A 25,042-nucleotide genomic window follows, 5' to 3' on the forward strand; every position below is an offset into this window, starting at 1 on the left:
CTCCATTTTCATCTCTTATTTTGTTGATTTGATTCTTCTCCCTTTTTTTCTTAATGAGTCTGGCTAATGGTTTGTATATTTTATTTATCTTCTCAAAGAACCAGCTTTTAGCTTTGTTGATTTTGGTTATGGCCACTTTTGTTTCTTTTGCATTTATTTCTGCCCTAATTGTTATGATTTCTTACCTTCTACTAACCTGGAGTGCTTAATTTCTTCTTTTTATAGTTGCTTTAGGTGTAGAATTAGGTTATTTATTAGATTTCTCTCCTGTTTCTTGAGGTAGATTTGTATTGCTCTGAACCTTCCCCTGAATCCCATAGTTTTTGGGTTGTTGTGTTTTAATTTTCATTAGTTTCTATGCATATCTTGAGTTCTTTTTTGATTTCTTCTGTGTTTTGTTGGTTATTCAGAAGTGTGTTGTTTAGCCTCCATATATTTGTATTTTTAATAGTTTTTCTCCTGTAATTGACATCTAATCTTACTGCATTGTGATCAGAAAAGATGCTTGAGACGATTTCAATTTTTTCAATTTACCAAGTCTAAATTTATGGCCTAGGATGTGATCTATCCTGGAGAATGTTCCATATGCAGTTGAGAAAAAGGTGAAATTCATTGTTTGGGGGTGAAATGTCCTATAGATATCAATTAGGTCTAACTGGTCCATTGTATCATATACAGTTTGTGTTTCCATGCTCACTTTATGTTTAGTTGATCTATCCATAAGTGTGAGTGGGTATTAAGGTCTCCCACTATTATTGTGTTACTGTTAATTTCCCCTTTCATACTTGTTAGCATTTACCTTACGTATTGCGGTGCTCCTATGTTGGGTGCATATATGTTTATAATTTTGTATCTTCTTCTTGGATTGATCCTTTGATCATTATGTAATGTTCTTCTCTGTCTCTTTTCATGGCCTTTATTTCAAAGTCTATTTTATCTGATATGAGTATTGCCACTCCTGCTTTCTTTTGATATCCATTTGCATGAAATATCTTTTTCCAGCCCTTCACTTTCAGTCTGTATGTGTCCCTAGGTTTGAGGTGGGTCTCTTATAGACAGCATATATAGTGGTCTTGTTTTTGTATCCATTCAGGCAGACTTTGTCTTTTGGTTGGAGCATTCAACCCAGTTACATTTAAAGTAATTATTGATAAGTATGATCCTGCTGCCATTTACTTTGTTGTTTTGGATTTGAGTTTATAAACCTTTTCTGTGTTTCCTGTCTAGAAAAGATCCTTTAACATTTGTTAGAGAGTTGGTTTGATGGTACTGAATTCTCTCAGCTTTTGCTTGTCTGTAAAGCTTTTGATTTCTCCTTCATATTGAAAGAGATCCTTGCTGGGTACAATAATCTGGGCTGTGGGTTTTTCTCTTTCATCACTTTAAGCATGTTCTGCCATTCCAGTCTGGCTTGAAGAGTTTCTATTGAAAGATCAACTGTTATCCATATGGGGATCCCCTTGTGAGTTAGTTGTTGTTTTTCCCTTGCTGCTTTTAATAATTTGTTCTTTGTGTTTGATCATCATTAATTTGATTAATATGTGTCTTGGGGTGTTTCACTTTAGGTTTATCTTATTTGGGACTCTCTGGGTTTTTTGGACTTGGGTGGCTATTTCCTTCCCCATTTTAGGGAATTTTCAACTATTGTCTCCTCAAGTATTTTCTCATGGCCTTTCTTTTTGTCTTCTTCTTCTGGGACTCCTATGATTTGAATGTTGGGGCACTTAATATTGCCCCAGAGGTCTCTGAGATTGTCCTCATTTCTTTTAATTCTTTTTCTTTTTTCCTCTCTGCTTCATTTGTAATTGTTTTTTAAAAGCCAGTCATTTTAAGTGGAACTGGGAAGCAGCTCTGATCTGCTCATAACCACAGAATTCTTTCTTTCTTTCTTTAGTCTAAAACAACAGTGGTGCATGAAGTTCAGAAACGTACTAAGAACTGTGGTTAACATTTCAATGTCACCTTTGGTCAAGTTCAAGGATTGGGGTTGTGGGTATGGCAGGAAGAATAAATATATCATTTCTGTAGGGTAATATTTCTAAACATGCACACCTAAAACACACCCCTACAAGATATTCTACAAAAATTGGGATTGAGTGACCACTAGACCTGACCACAACTATAATTAAGGCCATTATAACTCTAAAATAAAGAAAACTTTAATTTTTTTTAACCCAATGATTCTCAAATTTATTTGACCACAGAATACTTTTTTCCCACATCTTAGTGATTAATATCTTCTGGAACAAATTTTAGATATTGTATTACTCTCAGTATATATAGAGAAGAAAATAATACTTTACTTGTTCTTGTCTTTCTGTCAATGAGTCATAGTTGGCTGGATTTCTAGCTCTAGCTACATGTCAACACAAAGTTTAAGTGTCAGAATTTATAATTATGTCTTGGATTATGGATGTTTAATCTTAACCTGACACTGAAAACCTGTGTGAATGAAAGGCAGTCATTTTGTCTACAAAGTAAACAAGACATAATATTAACTTTGTAATTTGTATATCTGACTTTCTAAAACTGCTCACTTTGTTAAAATTAAATCTTTAGATTTGGATCTTGATGGGGTCTCATAAATGTTTAAATTTACTGCTGTAGGTCATCTCATTTGTTATTTGGTTTGTAATTCTTTTTTTCTCTTTCAGTTCGTCTACTTTATCTATCTTTACTCTGTTATGACCTTCATTTCCTGGAATCAGGCTTTGTTTTGTGCATTGGGAAGTCCAGGGAAAATCCCTGAAAATACAGATGTGTTACAAATCTACCCTAGGATTTATGGTATTATATGAATGACAGTTTGAGATCCTTAAACTTGCTCTAACTGCCTAAACTGTGCTTAATGGCTTTAAACAAAGAAGAGACAGCTGAAATCCCCCTCTGTACCCATGGCTACCATGTATTCTTTGAATAGCATCCTGGTATCTCCAGTTGTATAGAATAGATTATTAGTGGGTCACTGGTGGACAAAGATCATTGAGTCACAATCACATTGGAAACATACCCATTGTTTGACACATAGTGATTGGGGGAGGAATTGTGCAAAAGGACCGATGAATTAAATATCACTTCATTCCAGCTGTGTGAAAATATTCATGTCAAGTACACTATTTCAGCACTGGCTTCCTCAGATAGGGATAAAGATACCTGCTTTTGCTTTGTATATTTTGTAATGTTTTGAGATGAAATGGGATAGTTCATATGAAAGTTCTGTAAGATTTTTACATGTGGTGTTTTATTTAATTTAGTTCATCCTAACTTACTGGCTTGTCAAACTTTTATGTATCTTTTGATAGTTGAGAAAGTATGAATCATTTATGAGCTGACTATTCATGTTCAGATTTGCAGTTCTTCCTGCAAGTGCTCTGCACATATCTATTCATTACAAATGCAGGAGATATGGGTTCAATCTCTGGATCAGGAGGATCCCTGGAGTAGGGAATGGCAAACCACTTCAGTATTCTTGCCTGAGAATTCTGTGGACAGAAAAGCCTAGTGGGCTACAGTCCATGGGGTTACAAAGAGCCAAATACTACTGAGCGACTGAGCATACATTCATTACAATTTTCATTGTTTCTCACCATGTATATTTCTATGGAAATAATTTAAAACTATTCTATTTACTGAGTTGACAAGAAAAATTGCTTATCAGTGTTTTAAATTCAAGTATTTTCTTACAACCAAATCTAAAGTGTATTTTCTCATATAATTTACAAGATTATAAATTGAGTTTCTATCACATTATTCTTTATATATGCATTTATGTTCAGAAAAGAAATTAACTAAATCCACATTGAATCCTAAGTTCTATGTTATTTGGAGGGAAAACTATTCTTAATCTAAAAAAAAAAGTACTTTTATTAACTAATTTAAAACTTGATTTAATGAGTAGTTATATGTTCTGTTTTATATATTTTATAATATCTTAAACCAATTTTGAACTAACTTCCTGTGTACTTTATGACTTGGTTTAAACAGTTCTCTTTTGGAATTTACATAATTATGCCTTTAGCTGCTTTTATAAAAACTGAATGAAAGGTTATCCCTGAGATATTTTTATATTTTAATTTACTCACATTATTGTGCTGTCATGTTAAAGATGTTTGTGTGACATAAGGCAGCTATTTTACTAATATCAGGTAGATTAACCTTATTTTAAAAATTGTTTAAGGACCAACACAAAAATACAGTATGAATCATATTAGAATGTTAATAGACTTTCACTGCTTTCATTCAAATATCTCAGAAAAGAAAACTCATTTTTTTGGCAGAGCAACAGTAATTCACCTTAAATTCCAGGGAAACATCACCTTTTTTCTTTATCTTATTTTTTAGGAATCTAGTGTTCATAAATGAGCATGTTTTTGGATAGGAGATATTCTAAATCAAATGCTGTATAAAAAGAATCACATACGTTTCATTTTTTTTTTTTAATGTGGAGAAACATCTATAGAGGTGACTATTTCCCTTAAATAAGACTATGAGAGACAATTGTAGGACTTTAAAAACATACCTGAGTGGTAATCACTAAGGTTTACATTGAAGGCATCAGTCAAATTGCCAGTCTTCTCTAGACAGCTATTGTGTGCTCTAATTCCTTTTTAGGAGATTCATTTTTCTTGAAGTTGATACAAGATTGGATAACAGTTTAATCTGGGGAAGCTGCCAGTTGTTATTGCCATATAACTATCCTTGGTATTTAAAAGTACTACTGAAGCATACATTCACCATAACCAAGACTTTAGTGAGTGGTTGTTTTTTATGTGCTTATGGGTTAGTATTGGGCTTCCCTGGTAGCTCAGTTGTTAAAGAATCTGCCTGCAGTGCAGGAGACCCCAGTTCAATTCCTGGGTAGGAATGATCTGCTGGGGAAGGGATAGGCTACACACTCCAGTATTCTTGGGCTTCCCTTGTAGCTTAGTTGGTAAAGAATCCGCCTGCAGTGAGGGAGACCTGGGTTTGATCCCTGGGTTGGGAAGATCCCATGGAGAAGGAAAAGGCTACCCACTCCAGTATTCTGGCCTAGAGAATGCCATGGACTGTATAGTCCATGGGGTCACAAAAAGTTGGACACAACTGAGCGACTTTCATTTGCATGGTCAGCATTGAATTGTTTACATTTACCTGTTGCCATTTGGGCCATGCTTTAGCTAATTGACAAGTGAGACAGCTCATAGTGGAGATTTAGTTCTAACTCCCTGGAGAAAGTTTCTTGTGTTTGTTTTACAATTTTGGTAATAGTTCTGCTCTGCCACAAAGACTGTGCATGATTATGTTCATCTTCCTAATGAGTCTGCACCTCTAAGCATTTGAAAAAAAAGATAGGAACTACAAATTACATGGATTTCCAGATAGGAGATCTGGGGAAAAGGCTGAAGTAGGAAAATAAATGACAGAATGATCTGAACAATTTGGCATTTTAGCAACTTGGAAAAATTTTTGATAAATATTGGAATTTATATAGAGGAAGGTACAGGCTGTATGTCTCCTCAACCACAGCCTGGATAACAGGTGGGTTGTTAGCATTGAAAAATCATTTGAAAAACCATTATGTTACATTTGAAAAGTCAAGTTTAAGCAAAATACCAATGTTTATTTTAAAGTAGAAAAAAAATAGTTATACAAAAGCCTTGATCTTCAGGCATTGTGACAACTCCATACGTAAAAGATTCACCTCTGAGGATTCATTAGTTTTAGATAGTAAGACCAGCAGTCTCTGTTTAGGCTAGATACAAGGAAGGACATAAGACAAGCAAGGAAACTAGGATTGTTTGTTTAAATGTATCATTTATTTCCTAATCTCTTGCAGATCAATACTTTTGTAAAATACAATAAAATTAAGTTACTAAAAAAAAATTAGAATTCAAGTCCCTAGTGGGTTTTGCTGATGTAGTTTTATTACATTTAAAACCCATACAATCACAGCAAAAATTGCTATAAATGTTTCATACTCTCAATTTCTGAACAGTATAAAGCAGTTCATTCACCATTACTTGGTTAAATATTATGCAGAACAAATCTAGGAGATCCAAAGGCTTGTTCCAATGTCTTTAATCTGTTGTGACAAGTTATTATGCCCTGTTCATAGAAAAACAATTAAACCACTACACTTTTCTTACCAACTCTTACCCTGAACACAATTTTGTCAATATAAGTTAATTTTAACATTCCTTATGATAATTAATAATACACCAATGTAGATTTTAAACAATATTTGAAGTCCCTAAGTAATCGCCTCTGGATTATTGGGTCATGATTAAGGCAGTTTAACTGTTCCGAAGTTATAGAGCCAGACCTCCTGGAATGTGAAGTCAAGTGGGCTTTAGGAAGCATCCCTATGAACAAAGCTAGTGGAGGTGATGGAATTCCAGTTGAACTACTTCAAATCCTAAAAGATGATGCTGTGAAAGTTCTACACTCAATATGCCAGCACATTTGGAAAACTCAGCAGGGCCACAGGCCTGGAAAAGGTCAGTTTTCATTCCAATCCCAAAGAAAGGCAATGCCAAAGAATGCTCAAACTACCACACATTTGCACTCATCTTACACGCTAGTAAAGTAATGTTCAAAATTCTCCAAGCCAGGCTTCAACAGTACATGAACCATGAACTTCCAGATGTTGAAGCAGGTTTTTAGTAAAGGCAGAGGAACCAGAGATCAGATTGCCAACATCTTGAAAAAGCAAGAGAGTTCCAGAAAAAATTCTATTTCTGCCTTATTGACTATTCCAAAGCCTTTGAGTAAGTGGATCACCACAAACTGTGGAAAATTCTGAAAGAGATGGGAATACCAAACCACCTGACCTGCCTCTTGAGAAATCTGTATGCAGGTCAGGAAGCAACAGTTAGAACTCAACATGGAAGAACAGAATGGTTCCAAGTAGGGAAAGGAGTACATCAAGGCCGTATATTGTCATCCTGCTTATTTAACTTATATGCAGAGTATATTATGAGAAATGCTGGCTGGATGAAGCTCAAGCTGGAGTCAAGATTGCCAGGAGAAATATCAATAACCTCAGATATGCAGATGACACCACCCTTATGGCAGAAAGTGAAGAAGAACTAAAAAGCCTCTTGATGAAAGTGAAAGAGGAGAGTGAAAAGTTGGCTTAAGGTTTAACATTCAGAAAACAAAGATCATGGCATCCAGTACCATCACTTCATGGGAAATAGATGGAGAAACAGTGGAAACAGTGGCAGACTTTATTTTGGGGGGGCTCCAAAATCACTACAGATGGTGACTGCATCCATGAAATTAAAAGATGCTTACTCCTTGGAAGGAAAGTTATGACCAACCTAGACAGCATATTAAAATCAGAAACATTACCTTGCCAACAAAGTCTGTCTAATCAAGGCTATGGTTTTTCCAGTAGTCATGTATGGATGTGAGAGTTGGACTATAATAAAAGCTGAGCGCCAAAGAATTGGTGCTTTTGAACTGTGGCGTTGGAGAAGACTCTTGAGAGTCCCTTGGACTGCAAGGAGAGCCAACCAGTCCGTCCTAAAGGAAATCAGTCCTTAATATTCATTGGAAGGACTGATGTTGAAGCTGAAGCTCCAATACTTTGGCTACCTGATGTGAAGAGCTGACTCATTGGAAGGGGCCCTGATGCTGGGAAAGATTGAAGGCAGGAGGAGAAGGAGACAACAGAGGATAAGATGGTTGGATGGCATCACCAACTCAATGGACATGAGTTTGAATGAAGTTTGGCAGTTGGTGATGGACAAGGAGGCCTGGAGTGCTGCAGTCCATGGGGTCACAAAGAGTCGGAAATGACTGAGCAACTGAACTGAACTGAACTGAAGGTATAGATTTAGTTTTCTTGTACATCTTACACACACACACACACACACACAAAACATACCCCTGTGTTTATTCCAAAATGTTTTTAACAAAAATGATAATACATGTTATAAAAGCAAACAAAAAGCTAGAACCAAAAGGATTGTTTGAACTCAGTTTATAGAAAGACATACTTCACACAGGTCATCAAATAGTATAAAAAGTCTTTAGGTAATAAAACTGTGGATTAAATAAAATTACATTTTGAAACACATTTACTTATAGCCCATCACCTTCTGAACATTTTCAGTGTAGATAATACATTGAGAATTTCTATGTGCAATATTTTTTTACTAGCACAGAAACAAAGACCAGGGAAAAACCAAAGGTTCTGTCAATAGAACAGGTTTAAGAACATCCTTCAATGATATGAGGTAATCTAGACTGGGCCTCAACAATCTCCTTGCTTATAGTTTCTTGGATGAAACCATTTTTTTAAGAATTCATGCATTATCAGTTTACTACCATTTATTACAGTCATTCTTCATCACTGGGAGATAATTTGTCACATAGGCTGTTCTACCTGAGATTTTTTACAACTATGGAAATATTCTAAAGACTTTAGAATGTTTAAAGTTACTCTTTTGGCTGGTTTAATAATAAATGACCAACCAATGAAATTCCAATATTCTTACCATATGCTTATTACTTCAGGTGTTAAATATTTTGTTTAGAAATTCTTTTATTTGACTAGTGTTCTTTGCTGCAGGCTTAATGTTAATAACAGATCCTCTAAAAGCTACAGATGGACTGTTTCTACTTCAAGATTTATATATATTTAAAAATTTTAACACTTGATATTAAATTGATGGCTAAGAAATAAATTTAATCCTAAATTTGATGTTACACTTTCAGAATGGGTCATGTGTCCTGTAATCTTATTTTGATTAAAATCAAAGGAATGATAGAGAATATCTATTTAGCAAATACTGTTAAAGCCTGAAAAATTACAAACTAAAAATAATTGCATTTGGCATCCATTTTTCCTCATAATGATTCAGTGGGTCAAAATTTTTCATTTTTACTTAAAATAAAACTTTACTTCCAAATATCAGCTGGGGACTAAAATGATGCATTAGAATTGGTGCCGTTATTTTCTGGTACATTCTTGTAACATTATAGCAGGTTGCAAAATTAACTTTCTGTACAGTTTTATATCTTGCATTAATATCTTAAAGATAGTAAGGATTATTTTCAAATTTTAATTTATATTGGTGGTTTTTTCATAAAAATATTGTTGAAGATTGTTTTGGATGACAGATGTAAATCAACTTTTACAACAGGAAGTAAAAAATATATTCATAAATCATCATATATTTTAACTTCAAAGAAATTTTTCTTATAAAAATGTGCTTTGATTATAGGAGAATTTTATTATTAATAGAATAAACTAAATATGCATTTTACATCAGGAAGCCTAATTCAGTAAATATTTTTTATATAGACATCTTTAATCAAGATAAAAAACTTGACCTCAAGATGCCACCAATTAGCAATTGTGGCTAAAATATAAAGAGTTGCATAATTTATAAAAATTGCTAATTGCCCTTCATGATCTGGATATTAATTGAGCTCTTCATAGGAATAAGCCACAGAGCCTGTTAAACATTTAATGTAGAAAAATTAGGCATTTTTGAGACATAATGATATCTTATTATTATTGATTTATAGTATAGTCTCTCTAAAATTGCTTTTTATTTGCATCCATTTTATTTTTTAATGAGCAAGTATTTATTGAAACCTACTATGTGTCAGGCTTTCTCTCGTGGAACTTACATTCTAAGGAATAACTTAGAAAATAAACAAGTAAATATGTCATATTTACATAATGGTAATTGTTATGTAAATAGGTGGGTTTGGAGGATAGTAAATGACAGGGATGGGGTTGTGGGTGATGTGCAAGTTTAAATGGGGCAAGGAGTAATGTGTGAGCAGAAATATTAACCAAGTGCAACGGGCAAAGAGAAGGTAATTCTAAACATGATATTTAGGGCTGAGAGAGAGATTTGTTGCAGCTTCATGATGATTTGTATTGTGCATATGAAGAACATGATAGCTATCTGTATCATTTAACTTGCTGATAAGATGATAGTAGTGATTTATTGCCTTTCTGTTTCTGAGAGCCACTTGTGAAGGTAATCAGTGTTAAGTTCTGTATCATTATTTCAGGCTTTTGCAATTTTATCATGGACATGTGACTATAATATTTCCATTCAAATTATCCCTCAGTCCTATAAATGATCTAGGTCATATAAATTTAAAAGCATCATCCTAAAATAGATTTTGGAAAACCCTATTCCCAAGGAGAATTCTGTTCCGATTTCCTTGATTTTTAAGAGGAATATAAGGTCAGTTATTTAAGAGGGAGGCAATGGCACCCCACTCCAGTACTCTTGCCTGGAAAATCCCATGGGCGGAGGAGCCTGGTAGGCTGCAGTCCTTAGGGTCGCTAAGAATCGGACTTGACTGAGCGGCTTCACTTTCCATTTTCACTTTCATGCATTGGAGAAGGAAATGGCAACCCACTCCAGTGTTCTTGCCTGGAGAATCCCAGGGACAGGGGAGCCTGGTGGGCTGCCGTCTCTGGGGTCACACAGAGTCGGACACGACTGAAGTGACTTAGCAGCAGTAGCAGCTATGATAATATCACTCACATTAGATTCTTTCTTCTTTTACCTACTTTTGTGTCATCCATCCAACATGTAACTGTTACAGGTGGTCAGGTTGCCACACCCCTAAAAACAAAAGAAAAGGCCTTCTTGTTCCAACAGTTTAATCTCTGCCAATGTTGCCAACAATTTCTCAATCACTCAACCAGAGATCTTTTTGATGAAAACTTATTCTCCTTGGCCAAAGCCAAATACACTTCAGTCATCAAGTCCTGTGTACTTATGTTTTGTTTCCTCAAGTATTAAGCTCAGCATTTTGCATGCCAGAGCCTGAACCTGAAACAAAGCTTTCTTTGGGTCTAGTACCATGAGGGAGGAGACACACTCCTCTAGCAGGAATGGCTTTTTTATGGCCACTGCAAGGTGTTTTATAGGCTGCTTCATGTTTCACATGCAAAATAACCAGATGGCTCTGATAGGTTTCCCTGGTGGCTCAGATGGTAAAGAATCTGCCTGCAATCTGGGAGACCTGGGCTTGATCCCTGGGTCAGGAAGGTCCCTGGGAGAAGGGAAAGCTATCCATATCTCCTTTGGAGACATGCTTTCTTATGTGTCCAACCCTCTTTTCCCTTCTATTTGCTTACTTATAGCATGGCAGAAACATTGCTCAGCACAGAAACTGCTCACCATAACTCTTTATACAAAAGCAAAAAGAATTTATCTCCTAATAGTCTGCTACTCTTCTACTCACTCCTAACCCATTCTTGCCCTGAGGAACCTTTGACAAAGCAGCAAGAATTCCCACCACGTTGCTTAAGCTGGGAGTGTTCTATATAACTCTTCTTATGAAAGGGGGGTTTTGAGTTTTGAAGACCTGTCAGCCTAACTTGGAACTTTAGCCATTATTCCTCTGTTCCCTGGAAACATTGTTATACATGGCAATGTGTGACAACACATTTCCAACATACCATGAACAATATATTTTAGGTGCCTAACTGATTTAAAAGTTGAGCCAAAGACATGATTATAATATACAGCATTATTTCTATGGGATAAACTATTATGTACTCCAAAATAAACTTCTAAAACATATTCTTCATCATTTGAAGTCAGCCATGTAACAGCTCAAATCACGTACCTAGAATTGCTTTAACTTCATTAGAAATGATCAATCCTCACACCATCTATGGAGGATATATTAGTCTATTCTTTGGAATGTCTTGTAAGGAATGTATTTTACTGTATTATAAAATGAGCTCACAAATAAAATTGTGGTTTCTTTTTAGTCAATTTGGCTAATGTGTCTATTCATGATACTTCTTACCATGAAGACATTTGCAGTGAACCATTTATCTTGTACCAGGTCACCCAGTAGTTTAAAGTTGAAGCGGGTTAGAAAAAAATAAAATGAGAGAACTCACCTTGATTTTAGTTCTCAAAACACAAAATAATGTCAAATATTTACACTTCTCATCCTATTAGGTGGTGTTGGTTTGGTTTCTAAGTCCTGTCCGATACTTGAGACCCCATGGACTGTAGCCCACTAGGCTCCACAGTCCATGGGATTTCCCAGTCAAGAATACTGGAGTAGGTTGCCATTTCCTTCTCCAGGGAATCATCCTAACCCAGGGAATCAAGCCCTTGTCTCCTGTATTGCAAACAGTTTCTTTACCACTGAGCCATCAGGGAAGCCCCTAATGCTGTTAAAGCCCTATCAGTTTTACTCTTATTATGACCTATTTATGGGCTGGATGAAGCACAAGCTGGAATCAAGATTGCCAGGAGAAATATCAATAACCTTAGATATGCAGATGACACTACCCTTATGGCAGAAAGTGAAGAAAAACTAAATAGCCTCTTGATGAAAATGAAAGAGGAGAGTGAAAAAGTTGGCTTAAGGCTTAACATTCAGAAAACAAAGATCATGGCATCCAGTCCCATCACTTCATGGGAAATAGATGGGGAAACAGTGGAAACAGTGGCAGACTTTATTTTGGGGGGGCTCCAAAATCACTACAGATGGTGACTGCATCCATGAAATTAAAAGACACTTGTTCCTTGGAAGAAGGAGCTGATGTTGAAGCTGAAACTCTAATACTTTGGCCACCTAATGCGAAGAGCTGACTCATTTGAAAAGACCCTGATGCTGGGAAAGACTGAAGGCAGGAGGAGAAGGGGATGACAGAGGAGGAGATGGTTGGATGGTATCACTAACTCAATGGACATGAGTTTGAGTAAACTCCGGGATTTGGTAATGGATAGGGAGGCCTGGGGTGCTGTAGTCCATGGGGTTGCAAAGAGTTGGACACCTCTGAGCAGCTGAACTAAACTGATGACCTCTTTAAAAATATGATTTAAATATATGACTATATTTAATTTTTAGTTAACTTGTGAATATCTTACTAATATTAAACTAATTAGGATCAAATATTCAGCTTTTAAAATACTATTCACATGTTCCCTTTTAGTTTTATACTATAAATGAATGTGTACCTTGTATGAGTTTATTCTATATTTTTTAAAATTAATGTGGCTCAATTTTTAAATTGGATTTTCTAAGAATGAAACAATCGTGGTATTTTATTACTGCATTAAAAAAATTACACTTCAGTTTTAAAATAAAATTTAAAAGACAGTAAACTAAGACTCTAAATTTTAAAAAGTAAATTGCCTGCTAATTTATGTTTTAAACAATAGTTTCTTTTTTTGACCTTAATAATTTTATGTAGAAACCTTAGAGCTTTAGGGTTCCCTGGTGGCTCAGGTAAAGAATCTGCCTACAATGCAGAAGACCTGGATTCATTCCCTGGGTTGGAAAGATCCCCTGCAGAAGGGAAGGGCAACTGACCAGTATTCTTGCCTGGAGAATTCAATGGACAGAAGAGCCTACTGGCCTTCTTTGCCCGTGGAGTTGCAAACAGTTGGCCACAACTGAGCAACTAACACTTCCATGGTTTATTAAACTTCAGTAGTTTCAAACCCACACATAACTGTCCTAATAGATGTTTTATTAGTAAGTTACAGTGGTATAACTTCTGGTTTATAACTTGAATTTAGGTCAGATTCATTTTTGGTCACGTGTTTTTTTTTTTTTCTTTTTTATTAGTTGAATCTTGCTTTTTATAAAGAACATCTAACATTTAAGAGTTACACAAGTCTACTCTCTCAGTTCATCCCAATCTCTTCTTCCCTCACTGTGTCCCCTAGTCCATTCTCTAGGTCTGTGAAAGATAGCTGTGAAATATATACATTACCCGTTTGTAAAATAAATGGCTACTGGGAAATTGCTGTATAACACAGGGAGCTCAGCCTGGTGCTCTGTGATGATTTAGAGAGGTGGGATGGGGAGAAGGGAGGCTCAACAGGGAGGAAATATATGTGTACTTGTAGCTGATTCATATTGTTGTACAGCAGAAACCAACACAACATTGTAAAGCAATTAGGTTCCAATTAAAAATAAAAATTTTTTAAAAAGAAAAAAAAGGTTAGGCAAATCAAGGAAATCAGTAGACGATGCCCTGTTCCTAGATGAAACTAGCCATCTTGAGATATTATAGAAAATTTAGATGCACCTGAGTTTGCTTTCAAGTATATCCTGTCCTTTACATTTCTTCACTGTAAAATTTTGAGTAATGCATGTACAGCACCTAGCACAATGCCAGGAAAAGAGTGAATATTCATTTTCCCTTCCCCATGGGAACCTATAATCATAATTATAAGAACAACTCTAATATTTACTTTGAGACTGAGGCTAATGATGAAAAATGAAACTCAATATCCCATCTGTACAATAGTGGGGGAAGGAAATGATTAAAAATAAAGTCATTTTCAATAGAACTGGAGAATATTGTAAGCCACTTACAATTCTCTTTCTTTTTTTCTGAAATACCAATTATTCTCTCTGGTTTTGAATCTCCTAATGATCTGCAATTGTTTAATATATTTTTGTCTCTTTTATTTTTGCATTTCTTATACAAAATATGTGATACTACTGAAATTTCGAAGAAAAACCACACACAAAGATATAAAATCATAATTAAAAGATTGGACTGAACTCTCTAATATTGTGATTAAAGCATGGAAGGGTTGCCGGGGTCCAGCCCCGGTGGATCCAGGGAATTCGAAGGTGGGGACGGAGTCGGCATCTTTGGAAAAATACATATTTAATCACAGATATAGAGAGATTAGAAATGGATAGTGTAGTAGGAAGATTAGTGGAGAAAAAGAGGCTGAACAACTTGGATTACATGGAATAGCATCCATGCTTCAGATGGGAATTCAGCCAGAAAAACGGGAGCAAGAAAGAAGCGACATGGGGGAATCAGTCTTTCCGGAAACTGATCCGATTTCTTTATTTTTGGGTTTGCTTATATACCTTTTGTTACACATAGGGATGAATACAGAGTCACGTGGGGGTCAGCAGTCCTGACCTTTATCAAAATCAGGTGCTTCACATAAATGTATAAAAAAGGTACATCATCTTCTGGCCATGAGTGAGACCTGCTGACATTTTATGATCCTTTCTTTCTGATAACCAAAAATCTTATTTTTTCCAAGGGTGTTTTCTCTTAAACCAGGAACCACCCTCCAAATAAAGTTGCATTCCTATAGGGTGAGGGTGTAGTGAGTTACAATCAAGAAAGGAATTTATTTAACCCAAGGTTAACAGAATTAATCTTAAAGGTTAATACTTATTTCTCCTATATGCTTAAAGGTTAATACTTATTTCTTCTATATGTTAGTTATATTCATTATAAGGGTGGGGAACATGGAGATTTAGCAGCAAACATCAGCCCAACAAATGAAAATCCTTTCACCAATGCTCCCCTTAAGATCTATTTAGTCTTAAGATATGATAAAGTTACATTTTTACATAGCAAGGACACAGTGATTTATAACAAAGTACAGCGACCTATTACAAAAGAGAAAATACATTAACTCAAAAAGTCTAGTATTGCTAACATCAAAAACTACTGTATTTCCTTTTCTATAGTCCAAATATATTGATGAATATATTCCCAAGTGCCTAAGGATATGGAGGCCTGGCGGCAATCATTGACTCAAGAAAAAGAAAAAGCCCTATGCTAATTAAGACTCTCAAAATACTCCAAAACTCTCTGTGCTGTTTATGGTTGAGAGGTAGTAAACAATCATGTGGCAGGAGTATGGATAATCCTGTCACACAAGCTAGTCTGTCAGCAGAGAGGTTTGACCTGAGACATCCTTGTCCCACCCAGAGCAGGGAATTAGCAGCAATTATTGACACAACAAATGAAGAACCCTTCACCAATATAATTCCTAACCAACCCACTATACTAATAATTTCTAACTCTCCCAAAGAATTTGCCTTCAGTAAGTCTAAAACATCTCATGCCTCTCAGATTGGGAGGCTGTAAACAATCACATGTGGCCGGACGAACCTATACAGGTGGGCTAGATAACCTTCAGAGGAGTCCGTAAGCTGAAACACTCTTGTCACGCCCAAGAATTTTTATTGCCTTGGAGCTGCACGTTTACTCCTTCTCCGAGAGAAACGGTTATGGGGGAGAGCCCCCCGTAAAGTCAGAGGTGTAGGTGAGAGCATAAAACAGACTCTGGTTTTGGGGTTAGATGCTCGGGAACAGGGGGTTTCCTGAGGCTTGATCACGCCTTTGTGTATGCCAAGCCTCCTTCCTCATGACCTTTGCCATGGGCGGAGTTCCTCACGCTGGCCCCCCGGCAAAGGGTTACAAATTTTCATATACCTAAATGTTTTCAACTATGAAAAGTAATTAACCATGGCATTGGTAGTGAGTTATCAACAGCCTTATATTTGTGCTTCTCTTTAAAATGGGCAAAGGAGAATTATTAGGGGAAGAATTATTTTACTGGCTCATTTTTTATAAAAAAAAAAAAAAAATGAGTATAGATCAAATGAATTCAGTAACTGTGTATAAAACTCTAGTCACCTGAAAATGAGATGGGTCTCTAGATCATCAGAAACCAAAGCACAATTTTTCACCTTAAAAGGGGATGGAACCTGTCCCAGTAGACTGGATTAAATATGTCTGTCACTTACTGTGTGGCTGTGGATCTTAAAAGAGCCAAACAACTTTCTGTGATTTATTTATTCATTTCTGAGATGAGTCAGCTGAAACTATTCCTGAAAAAGGAACATAGCAACAAAGCCTAGTACTTTCCTTTCTCTTCAACCTCCTTACCATCTAATAAATTAACATAAAATAAACTTGCAGTCACTAGTGGAAAGACATATCCTGAGGCAAATGGATAGATTTTTTTCCCTCTTCTTCTGATTCCTTACAGATTGCTTTACTTGATTATTTCACTAATAGTTTGACAATGACAACATGTGAAATCAATTTTCTGTTGATCACCTTAGCTTCCTGGACAATTCAGATGATTTAAAAAAATGTCAAATGGAGATTATTCACTGGGGTTATCCTTTTTCTCTTTTTTTAAAAAATTGAAGTATTCTTGATATTTCATATTATATGTTATAAGCATGAGTTATCCACAACTTTTAAAGATTGTATTCCATATATAGTTATTATAAAATATTGCCTATATTCCCTATGTTGTACAATATATCCTTGTAGTTTGTTTTATATCTAATAGTGTATATTGCTTAATCCTATACCCCTGTATTGCCCCTCCTCAATTCCTTCTTCTCACTAGGAAACACTAGTTTGTTCTCTATATCTTTGAATCTGCTTCTTTTTTGTTATAATCATTAGTTTGATGCATTTTTTTTAGATTCCACATAAAAGTGATGTTTTCAGCATTTGTCTTTTTCTGCCTTACATATTCACTTACTATAATGATCTCTACCTTCATTCATGTTGCTGCAAATGGAAAAATTTCATTCTTTTTTATGGCTGAATAGTATTATAGTTGAGGCTTCCCTGGTGGCTCAAATGGTAAAGAATTTGTCTGCAATGCAGGAGACCTAGGTTGGGAAAACCCCCTGGAGGAGGGCATGGCAACCCACTCCAATATTCTTGCATGGAGTATTCCCATGGACAGAGGAGCCTGGTGGGTTGCAGTCTCTGGTGTCACAAAGAGTTGGACACGACTGAGCAACTAACCATAGCGCAGCACACAGTATTACATTTTTTACACACACACACCACACCACACCACACCACACCACATCTTCTTTATCCATTTGTATGTTGGTGGATACTTAGGTTGGATCCATATCTTGGCAATTATAAATAATGCTGCTGTGTTTTCTATGTCTTTATTTCTAATGGACTATAACTAGTTATCTGTAATTATACTAACAAAATAATTTTGTTGATTGCCCCCCCAAAAAAAACAAAATATAAGAAATATTTAGTAAATAGCTTATGAAAATATAGAAGTTGGGTCTAGCAGAAACTTTATTTGGTTCTACAAATATTGTTTTGGTAGAATGTTTGTGTCTCTTACAAAGGTGAAGATCCTAAGCTCTCATCATGAAAGATTGGGACTTTGCAAAATAATTACTTCATGAAGGTGGACCTCTTATGAATGAAATATGTACCCACATAAGAAAAAACACTAGAGAGCTGGTTTCTCTCTTAGTAGTAAGAGGATACAGGGAGAAGTGGGCCATCTGCAGACCAGGAAGCATACCCTCAGCTTCTTTGATCAAGATCAGTTCTTTGATCTTGGACTTCATGGGTTCCAGAACTGTAAGAAATAGCTATTTGTTGTTTAAGTCACCCAGTCTAATTTTATTCCGTTGTAGCAGTAAAAACTGACCCACCTTTAATAGATACGAATAATGAGACCCAGAAATGATTAAAGGATTTGTGCAAGACCACTCAATGAGTAAGTATTGGAGTGGTAATTAAAGCTCAGTTTCCACATCTCTAATCTAGCATTCTGTCCACTTGTCCATTTGTGATTTTATTCAGTAAACATTTCCGGGTCTCATATATTAAGAAGGCACTGCTTTAGAGACCAAAGTGAGGAGAGAGGAGAAGACCTCAAATAATTAGGAAATTCCCTGTCCCAGCAAGCTTAGAGTTTAATATATAACTTAAAGCAGATCCACTAGTTACTGTATGGTCTATTAGAATGTACAAGTTGTTTAAGAAAGAGGACCAGGATATGGAAGTTCAAAAAACAAAGAAGACTTCTGGCCAAAATATCACAAAGAATGCCAAGGCAAGGATAATTTTAAGCTGAAGAATGAATGTGACTTAAACCGGTAGTATCAGAGGGAAGGCTTTCTTATCCATAATGTTTCTTTAGTAGAAAACAACAAAGGGAAAGTGGGAGAAATTGACTAGAAAAGCATAGGAAAGGGGCAATTCTGTATGTCCTGGAAGCAAAAGTGATGGGTAGACTTTTCAAGGTACTGCTTTCAGGATCTATTCATTTGCATTCATATCCTTGTCTTACAAAGACAACTTCTAGGGACTTCTCTGGTGGTGCAGTGGCTAAGACTCCATGCTTTCAATACAGGGGACTAGGGTTCAATCTCTGGTCAGGGAGCTAGAGCCCACATGCTGCAACTGAGATTTTGCATGCTGCAACTAAATATCCCATGTACTGCAGCTAAAACCTGGTACTGCCAAATAAATAAGAAGAAATAAATAAACATATTTTAAAAGACAGCTTCTAGAAAAGAAACTTAAATTGGATAAGATAGAACAGGGAAAAGTGACTACAGGCCTAACTACATTATACAGAATATGAGAGATACATAACTTGAAAAGTGAAATCAGGGTGCTGTTACCAAAGAAGGTATTATAAAGATAAAGCAAAAACATTTCTGTTGTTCAGTCACTAAGTTGTGGCTGAGTCTTTGTGACCCTTAGCACCCCAGGCTCCTCTGTTTTCCACTATCTCCTGGAGTTTGCTCAAATTCATATCCACTGAGTCAGTGATGCTAACTTGCCGTGTCATCCTCTGCCGCTCCCTTCTTCTTTTGTCTTCAGTCTTTCCCGGCATCAGGGTCTTTTCCAATGAGTTGGATCTTCGCGTCAGTTGGTCACAGTATCAGGGCTTCAACTTAACCATCAGTCCTTCCAATGAATATTCAGGGTTGATTTCTTTTAGGATTGACAGGTTTGATCTTGTAGTCCAAAGAACTCTCAAGAGTCTTCTCCAGAACAACCATTTGAAAGCATCAATTGTTTCAAAAGTACAAACGTGCAAACAAAAATCAAATGCCCACTTCAGGATTTTATGGAGTGTAAAGGAAAAAAATGAGTTATGGAGAAGGAAATATAAGGTCAATAGAATGTTAGAATAGGCTCATTTGGCTGAAGCACAGGATGAGTAAATGACAAAATGAACCAAACTTTGACTTGCCAGTCATCTCCACTTTCTTCTTCATACACACACAGCGCTGCCCTAATCAGTGAATTACTCTCCCTAGCTTACAAAATTTTAAGGTGCATGATTTGAGAAGCATTTGACTCAAGGGACGGAAAATTTGAGTCAACCATCCTGCCCACAAATGAGTAGTGGGGCTACTCTTGCCAGCTAGTAGCAGTCAGACTCTTGGCACATGTATTATAGAGCCTGGTGTATTTCTTCTTCAACCTTAGGAAGACTGCTACATGACTAGAACAAGCCATTTTTCTTAAGGAATATGCCAAGGAGTTTCTGTCCCTTTGAGCTAAGTTGCAAATCTTCTTCCTTTGCTACCCCTATCTGGGCATTCAAGTAGCAGAGGGAACAGAGCAGTTGTACCGGGGACGTTTCTGAAAAGTATAGAAACTGTGAGATGCATGCCATTTTCAAGTTGTAACATTTAGAGTTTTCTCCTCAAATAATCCACTGGAATTGCTCCCTGATTCTTCTCCCACTCCCCACCCCATCTTTGCTCAGAACCCAGTGCCAAATAATTTGTGTGAGCTTCACTTTCTTTATTTGCAATATGAAGAATTTGGATCAAGTTCTTTCCTCAGGGTTCTTCCTAGGTCATACTTTGATATCAGATTGAAAAGCTTGTCTGGGCTCTGCTGAGAAAATACCTGACTGCTTTGGGCTAAGAAGTTTTGTCTTCAGACTGTAGATTATGAGAATTAGGTACATGTTCCTTAGAAGCAGAATCATAGGCTTCATATTTTCCCCATATGTCTTATTGACAAATATGTAATTTGAGAAGGTAGTATATATTTTAATCTATTATTTTATTTTGTAAAATAAAGGAAATAATTTTCAGTTAAGTGAAATAACTCAATAATTATTAAAATATAAGCAAGAACCACTGAATTTTTTTTTAAAGAGAAGAGTAAAATGGCTAAAGCATGCAACGGTATGGTGAGCTTGATAGTGCTAGGCTGACAGAATGATTGATGCAGGTATTCTATAAGCTACAAGATCTAGGTAGGTCAGATCTGGTCTAGGTCATTTGTCATTACTAACAAATGACAAAAAATAGGAAAGTCTAAAAATGATAATAATAAAACCAAAAATTATATCTAAGGCAAATAAGATAGCAGATTATTTTTTATTTTCGTTATATATAACATTTCTTAAGAATCAGTATCAGGCACTCTATTTTTTAGTTTGCTTTAAAATGTTTAGCTATATACCTAAAATCAGATACTCTTAAGATACAGGCTCTATTTTTCAGCTCAGACATTGCCCAATATCTGTTGCTTAATCCTTCTTTAATTGAAATGTCTAATTAACAAAAAGATGCCTTTAAAAGTATATGTATTTTATGTATACATTTGTACACAAAACTTTTCTATTCATGCAATTTATTGATTGGGATCATGTATAACTGCAGGTAATCAAAACCATAATAGTTTTAAGAAATGAGTATTTACTTTTTCTCTTATAACACAATATTCTAAGCTATGTAGTTAATGATATTTTAGCTGCTCAGTGAAACCATTAAAGACACAGGCTGTTTCTAACTTTTACTACAGTATTTTTAGCATGTTGGATTTTCCCCTTGTCCAGCTCTCTTTGTGGTTTGTGATCAGAATATCAAGTCTACCAGAGAGAGAAGAGTCCTGGAAGTCCCAAACAGGAATACCCAGTCTAGCCAAAATGAAATGGATGCAAAGGGTCTTGATATCAGATATAAGTTTTAGTTTAATTAATAAAGAAACCCCCTCCTTCTGTGTTAGGCCTCAATGTCCAGGACAGAGATGCTGGAAGTTGCAAGGGCAGCTCAAGAGGTAGGGAACTAGACTGTCTGATGGTTTCAGACCACCATAATCCATGTCCTGGGTCTGAAATCCATGTTATAGGCTGAAACTAAACTGGCTCTAAATAAAAAAGAATAGAGAAAATATTGGGTAGACAACCAGCAGAAATTTTCCATAATAAGGATAGTGGGTAAATACTAATAAAATTGCCTTATCTGAAAGATGCTATGATAAATTGTGAAGGATGATAAAGTATTAGTGAAATATGAGGCCAAGAAAGACCTTCCAAAACAAATGTGACAATTCATTTTAGTTAATGGAAGAAAATTTATATTAATTCTCAGAAACTTCTTCAGATTTTTCCATGGAAAAAAAAAGATAGAGCCCAGTCCCTGAATGAATAGACAACCATTTTTGTTATTGTTTTCTTAGGTAAGTAAACTTTTGAGACAACTTGTTGTTGTTCAGTTGCTCAATTGTGTCTGACTCTGCGACCCCGTAGGCTGCAGCATACCAGGCTTCCCTGTCCTTCACTATCTCCCAGAGTTTGCTCAAACTCATATCCATTGAGTTGGTGATGCCATCCAACCATCTCATCCACTGTTGCACCCTTCTCCTCCTGCCCTCAATCTTTCCCAGCATCAGTGTCTTTTCCAATGAGTTGGCTCTTCCTATCAGGTGACCAAGGTATTGAAGCTTCAGCATCAGTCCTTCCAATGAAATAGTCAGGGTTGATTTCCTTTAGGATCGAGTGGTTGGATATCCTTGCTGTCCAGGGGACTCTCAAGAGTCTTCTCCAGCACCACAGTTCAAAAGCATCAATTCTTCAGTGTTCACCCTTCTTTATGGTCCAACTCTCACATCTGTACATTGCTATTGGAAAAACCATAGCTTTGACTATACCAGCCTTTGTTGGGGAAGTGATGTGTCTGCTTTTGAATACGCTGCTAGGTTTGTCATAGCTTTTCTTCCAAGGAGCGTGTGTCTTTTAATTTTATGACTGCAGTTACCATCTGCAGGGATTTTGGAGTCCAAGAAAATAAAGTCTTTCACTGTTTCCATTGTTTCCTCATCTATTTGCCATAAAGTAATGGGACCGGAGTCCATGATCTTAGTTTGTTGAATGTTTAGTTTTAAGCCAGCTTTTTCACTGTGGTCTTTCCCTTAATCAAGAGGTTCTTTAGTTGTGACTGCTAATGTGGTATTTTTGTAGTAGAAGAACTGGTTTAAATTGATAATATATTTTCAGGAGCCAAGTCTCATCTTGGACTACAAAATTTGAGCTTATCCATGTTATATTAGGCGAATGATTCTAGCCTACTTTGGTGGATAGACTACATATGTTGTTCTACAGTTAGCATTTTTTCAGGCTGCCAGAAAGGATCTCATCACTTTACATGCCCCACATATTCGGTTCAGTTCATCACTCAGTCATGTCCAACTCTTTGCAACCCCATGGACTGCAGCAGGCCAGGCCTCCCTGTCCATCACCAACTCCCAGAGTTTACTCAAACTCATGTCCATTGAGTCGGTGATGCCATCCAACCATCTCATCCTCTGTCGTTCCCTTTACCTTCCACCTTCAGTCTTTCCCAGCATCAGGGCCTTTTCCAATGCCCCACACATAGTAGACAGAAAGAAAAGAGAAGAGAAGTACAGTTGCTGAAAGACCTCTAGACTCATAACTAGGCAGAAGAGAGTTGAGAAGAGTCAAGAATGGTGATTGCTCAACAACTGTATTGAATTAGCAAGGGTAGACATGTTCTTCTGACTATGAAAGATCAAGGAAAGAAAACAGAATTTCAGGATATCTTGTTTTAATTAATTCACCATGATGTCAGTAAGTCCAAGACCTACAGAAATGCAGGGCATTTGGAGATATAAACAATAGATAATCGATATTGTGATGGTGGTTTCCAGTTACTTTCATTTCTGATTGTTCCACTGTTTGGATTGAAAAAAAAAAAAAAGATTTTGAATTTGGAAAATAATATGTGGAAGCATTCTGGATGCAATATTTATGTGCATTTTATAAGCAATAAGTTTTCCTGTCACTTGCTTTTTGCTATCTTATTGGTTAGAAAAATAAATTGAGACTACTGACTAAAATAAATGAGAAACACTGAAGACTAGGAATTTTGATAGTTCAGTTAAAAATACTATTTTGTATGGCATCTTGCTCAGACTGTGCCAGCAGATTAGAGGCAACTAAAACAATAAATCAGAAATATAGCAATATACAGTTTTCAAGTATATTTACCGTTTGTGTAAAAGGTGTTTGTGTTGCATATATGGTGGTCATGGTGGTGCAGAGAGATTGTTAATTAATTGTAATTTTGAGAGTTAAAGGATTTGAAGAGAATGTGATTTTTGTAACTATTATGAAGGTGGTGGCTTGGTCATCAAGTCATGTGCAACTCTTGCCACCCTATGAACTGTAGCCCACTAGACTCCTCTGTCCTTGAAATTTACCAGTGAAGAATACTGGCATGGGTTGCCATTTCCTTCTATACTAGATGTCCTGTTTCCTCTGTCTTTAATTTTTTGTCTGGACTTAATTACCCTAATATGTTTGAAAAGATCAGGGTTTTAGAAATTCTTATTTATACTTTATAGATATTTTTATTTCTAATTCATTCTTCCAAGTATTAGAAAAACAAAGGCCTCCATTAGATAAATCTTCAAAATTTAACATAATTATTTTTAAACATGAAAATAATCTATGATAAATTCACAGTATTAGTTTCCTTACCTAATGCCCAGCTTGTTTGATGCAAGGAGATCCAACCAGTCTATCCTAAAGGAGATCAGTCCTGGGTGTTCATTGGAAGGATTGATGTTGACGCTGTAACTCCAACACTTTGGCCACGTGATGTGAAGATCTGAATCATTGGAAAAGACCCTGATGCTGGGAAAGATTGAGGGCAGGAGGAGAAAGGGACGACAGAGGATGAGATGGTTGGATGGCATCACTGACACAATGGACATGGGTTTGGGTGGACTCCGGGAGTTGGTGATGGACAGGGAGGCCTGGCATGCTGAGGTTCATGGGGTCACAAAGAGTCAGACATGACTGAGCAACTGAACGGAACTGAACTGATACTCAAAATTACTTCTATACTAATAATAAATTCTAAAAATACTTAAAATCTTTCAAACATTATAGTTTTAAAATATCTATTCATATTTTATACAACAGATGCATTACTTTTATTCATTTTATAAAGATAGTAAAACATTAATTTTGGTCTAATTCTTTTTTTAAAACTTTTTATATCACCCTACTTATCCAAATCCAGAGTAACTAACTTTAAATAACTTAAAAATCTTTTTAAAACTTGAAGACATACTGAGTGAAACAAGCCAGTCTCAAAAGAGCAGATAACATAGATTTCTCTTGTATAAGTTACGTAGAGTAGTCAAATGTATAAACAGAAAGACTAGGGGAAAGTGAATGTGGGAAGTTAAAAAAAAAGTTCT

The 25,042-nt window shown here is 36.1% G+C and overlaps 1 protein-coding gene across 2 annotated transcripts in view; it reads left to right on the top strand.

The window, feature by feature from the left end:
* The window catches only part of MAGI2 (membrane associated guanylate kinase, WW and PDZ domain containing 2), a 1,476,322-nt gene that overhangs the window by 402,676 nt on the left and 1,048,604 nt on the right, over nt 1-25,042 (top strand). The gene's annotated exons all lie outside the window — the stretch shown is intronic.

Source organism: Capricornis sumatraensis, chromosome 5, assembly GCF_032405125.1.
Source record: "Capricornis sumatraensis isolate serow.1 chromosome 5, serow.2, whole genome shotgun sequence".
Taxonomy (NCBI): Eukaryota; Metazoa; Chordata; class Mammalia; order Artiodactyla; family Bovidae; genus Capricornis; species Capricornis sumatraensis.